Source organism: Colobus angolensis, unplaced genomic scaffold, assembly GCF_000951035.1.
Source record: "Colobus angolensis palliatus isolate OR3802 unplaced genomic scaffold, Cang.pa_1.0 Scaffold5, whole genome shotgun sequence".
NCBI classification, from domain to species: Eukaryota; Metazoa; Chordata; class Mammalia; order Primates; family Cercopithecidae; genus Colobus; species Colobus angolensis.
Window position 1 is genome coordinate 24,682,665 of NW_012118487.1, and position 4,938 is coordinate 24,687,602.

The window sequence follows — 4,938 nt, forward strand, 5'->3', positions numbered from 1 at the left end:
GCCATTACTGAGTTATTGTCTGTTGCAGAAAAGGCAGTGTCTTTCACCCCTGGATGACTCAAATCAGGAAATATAAGCAAAAGAAGACAATTTTTTCTGTGTATTTACTTCTCAGTCTTTCCCAATCTGGCTGAGGCACATAAAGAAGACTTGAGGAAAGTCTTTACTTAGGACACTATCTTAAGCCGCTCAGGGTATTTAGAATTTTTTGAAATAAGTAATCATGTACTTCTATAATTAAGTGCTAAGGAAAGTAGATTAGTATATTATTAAATATTAGATCTTTAAAAAAGAATTAAAAACTAATTTGTAGAGTGAATTCATGTTCACACAATATGCATTCATAAGATATTCAGTCTGACGTTTCATGTTTAACACCAATAATCTGAGGTCTAAATGTTTAAAAAATAGATAATTTTAGTAATGCAAGCTGGAAAATATAAAAAATAAAAACAGTATCATTCACAAGAATTCATTTTCAGGTAATGTTTGCAGCTACACTGTTTATGATTTAGTGCATTCAGGATACAAAAGAAAAAAACGCATGTATTTGTGTCGTTTTCTGCAGATAAATTGCCAATATTTCAAAAGTCTTTTTTTTTTACTTCTCATTTTGTGACCCAGTCCAATCCTAAATTTATATAGATATAAATTAGGATATGGATAATATCCTGTATGGAAATGGATTACATGCAATTCTGTTCTAGAAAACCAAGGGACTATTTTCTATAGTGTAGCCGAAATTAAACTTGAGAAATATTCCCTTAATATTATCTATCAGGCTGGGCAGGCTGGCTCTCGCCTGTAATCCCAACACTTTGGGAGGCTGAGGCGGGCAGATCACTTGAGGTCAGTAGTTCGAGACTAGCCTGGCCAACATAGTGAAACTCCGTCTCTACTAAAACACAAAAATTAGCTGAGTGTGGTGGTGCATCCCTGTAATTCCAGCTCCTCGGGAGTCTGAGGCAGGAGAATTGCTTGAACCCGAGAGGCGGAGGTTGCAGTGAGCCTATATCACTCCACTACACTTCAGCCGGTTGACAAAGTGAGACTCCGTCTCAAAAATAAATAAATAAATAAATAAATAAATTAGACCAAAGTACTTGTTTTGAGCTACTAGCAGCAATAAAATTACATCTCATTTTTGACTCTGTGCAATGATGAATTGCTGTCATTGGCAGACTAGATATATGCAATTACCTGAAAACAAAGTACAAATTCATGTATCAAATGGTAAAATACTTAATAATGAAAATAAGCCATAAAGAAAAACATCAAATATTTTCTTCTGTGCATTCTATAGAAAGCATACATTTACACTATTATCTGTATAAATACATAGGTATTTATTTGAAGGCTAGTACAGAAAGCCTAATTGTTATGCATATTTTGTTTGAATATCTTTCATTTCTACTCATATAAAGGTGAAATGGGAATAAATTTTACATTGCATATCTTACAGTTAGTTCTATTACTCCATCTTTCAAACAGAACACATTGACCTTGTTTATGTGGTAAAAGCTTTTTATTTATATTGAGGATAGATGGGTCAAACATTGTTTCTAACAAGAGATATGACCCAAATAGTAAAACAGAGCAGAAGCAAAGGGATAAAATGTTAGCATAGAATTCCTATTAAAACGTAATAAATAGATTATGGTGGTGTGTAGTGTTTAGATGATAGAGATGAACTTCTAAAATGTTCTCAGTATCAGTAGCCACTACAGTGTGCAAAACCTATTATTGTAGCTCTTTAAACCTTTTATTATTGCAGTTCTTCAAGTGTTTTACTGTGTGCTCCCGTGACATACAGGAGTGCTGGGAAACATTTGCACTCTCCCCCAACCCACAGCTCTTGCAAATATCTGTTTGATTATGTATCATGCAGTGTTTCATCTCAGACATGATTTGGCACTGTCAGGCTCAATTATGTAAGCTTTCTTAATAGCTGATTTATTCAAAGCAAATGATTAATTTTCTTGAACATCAGTTTGGTTTTTGTTTTTGATTAGGTATAATTGTTCGTATATTTGTTGGCAACAACATAAGTTCAGATGAATTCTGTTTAGCAAGATTATGGGCAGAAAAATATTTGCCGGCAGAAGAAAATAGCTGTGAGCATTAATTTTATTCATTCAAATCCTATTAAACTACAGCATATTGCTGTTGTGTAGGCAATCTAATATATGGACTGTGGAATATATTACTTTCCATACATATTTTCCTTCATAGAACATCACCCTGTACCATCATTATTCCACAGGACGCACTGGGAAATGCTGTCATAGAAGATAGCTGGAAGACATTCATGGTAGTGCACATTTCTTGGAGCTGTGTCTAGTCTTGCTAAGAAGACAATTATTAGAAGATCATGGGATCCAGAAGAAATCTTAAGTCTCTCGCATTAGGTTAGGAAACTGCTGTTGATTAGTGTGGACTCTAGGTTCCTGGTGTTCCAGAACTCCCTTAAAGTCTGTAAGATGCACATTTTTCTCGGAGATTCCATGGCTTTCATCTTGTTTTCAAAGTAGTATCTGAAGACAGAAAAAGAGGCTGGAGACAGAAAGTCCATCATTTAGGACATAAATAGAAAATCATTCTTACATTAAAAGAAGGGGCACTATATTCAGCTGAACACCTGTCGTGGTGTTCTCTATTTTATAAAGCTATTATATTGGTCTCTTTTATAAAGCTCATTCCAGGTGTATTGTGATCAGTAGTGAAATCTGAGCAAGTCCACACAAATTCTAAGGACATTCTATAAATACTTTAAAAATGCCCATATGCAACAACAGAAAAGGAAAAGATCCAAATGGAACATAGAAAATCATTCAGAAAAGTTTCTGGAAGGAGAGAAATTAAGACCAGAATGAGACCATTCTCATAGGCCTAATAGGCTAAGGTGTCTCTCCATTTACTTAGAGGACCTGAAAGTTTGTATGTAAGTCTTAGAGTTGCATAATTTATTTTTTGTTATAGAAAAGCAAGATGTATAAATTGCCCTTACAAAAAAGTAGATTCAATCATGGTAATTAATATTTTGTTAGTCCTCACAGAGTTCTAGTCAAAGGACCCATCCAGGTGCTTTTTCACATAGCTGGCTGGACTGGATAGATATGTCATGACAGTTCCTAATGTGAGCAAGTAGCAATGACCCTTACAAATGCTCATTTAAAATAAGTTGTATTTATTTATTTATTATCATTATTATTATTATTATTTTTTTTTTTTTTTTTTTTTGAGACAGCGTCTCTCTCTGTCGCCCAGCCTGGAGTGCAGTGGCGCGATACTGGCTCGCTGCAGCCTCTACCTCCTGGGTTTAAGTGATTCTTGTGCCTCAGTCTCCCAAGTAGCTGGGACTACAGGCATGTGCCACCACACCCGGCTAATTTTTGTGTTTTTAGTAGAGACAGGGTTTCGCCATGTTGGCTAGGCTAGTCGCAAACTCCTGACCTCAGGTGATCTACCTGCCTTGGCCTCCCAAAGTGCTGGGATTACAGGCATGAGCCACCGCTCCTGGCCAAAAATGTTTTATTTCTGTCTGTGAATGTAACATGAGATGTGAGAATAGACTTCAGTTCTCATACAGTGCTCTACTTCCATTGTCATATCCTCATGACTTTTTATTGTAATTGATTGCTTAAATCATCTTTTCTGTTAGAGTATTATCTGAGGACCAGCGCTGTTTTATCACACCTATCCCTACTCTAGTACAGAGAAGCTACTTGAGAGACAGTAACTGAAACCTTGTTTCTAGATGCCACTTTCTGATTCATCACCCCTGGAATTCTTTGTGTTTCTAGAGTATAGTGGTTTGTATGTGTGGATTCAAGATTATCGCGACAAGCGTTAGTGAGGATTATTTTTATTTAATGACTTGAAAGTATTTCACAAGGTATCATAAACCTATTTTAGCACAGATTTCCAGGTCAGTTGTTCATCAAAAATGGCTCCAAAAGATAAATGGAACATGAATTCTCTTCTTCTTGGAACTGGTTTTGAGAGGACCCTATCATCTCTAATTTGGAAATCATAGCATTTTAGAAAAATTATTTTTTCCTCTAGGATAATAAAATTTGCTTAAAAAAATTGAACTTTAGATGATACCAAAATTTGGCTACCAAATGATTAAAGATAATCAATCTGCTGCAAGGTTTTTGGGTTGATCTCTATGATCATTCAGTAAGAGTGTATCCATGCTGTTCTATCCATAAATATACCAGAGTGCTGACCTTTACAGATAGCAACGAATAATGCATGATGTGTGCGTGTGTGTGTGTGTATATATACACACATATATAATATATATACATATATTATATATTATATATATAATATATATAATATATACACATATATACATATATTATATATATATATCCAAACACACACATATATATATAATGCTTCTAGGGAGTTTAAAAATAAAGAATAAAGAGAAGACTCAGTATCCTAGGAGACATTTGCTTTCCCTTTCTACTTTTCTCTACTTTGTAAAATAGCTTCAGGATGAGAAAGCCATCTGAGGTCATGTACTTAGATTTACTTGAAAACATGAAAAAAAAAAAAAATAGAAGCACAAACCTGTAAATCTCTTGGAGCAACAAGTGGGGAAGTACATATAAGTTGCTGTTAATATTTCCGTTGATGAACCAACCTAGTGAAATTAGGTTTAGAGAGCCATTGAAATTTAATATATTCGTTCATTCAATGAACATTTGTTTTGTGCTTATTATTGGTCAGTCATTTGATGCTGGGAATGCAATCCTGAGTGCAACAGTAGAAAATTGATAAATAAGGACACTAGGTGCTCTAATACCAGTGTATGTTTTTACAGGGTATAGTGGGAACACAGAAGTGAGAAAACTCTGTTCCACCTTGGGTACAGATGGGAAGAGGAAGAAGGTAGGGAATAATTCACAGAGAACATGATCTTAG

General features: G+C 34.9%; 1 long non-coding RNA gene across 1 annotated transcript; it reads right to left on the reverse strand.

Moving 5' to 3' along the window:
• Nucleotides 1-2,215: 2,215 nt before the first annotated feature.
• Nucleotides 2,216-4,664, reverse strand: LOC105524428. Its single transcript, XR_001003760.1, has 2 exons — nt 4,585-4,664; nt 2,216-2,553 (listed from the first exon to the last, which is right to left on the reverse strand). It is a non-coding gene; the product is annotated as an uncharacterized LOC105524428 (long non-coding RNA).
• Nucleotides 4,665-4,938: the final 274 nt, after the last annotated feature.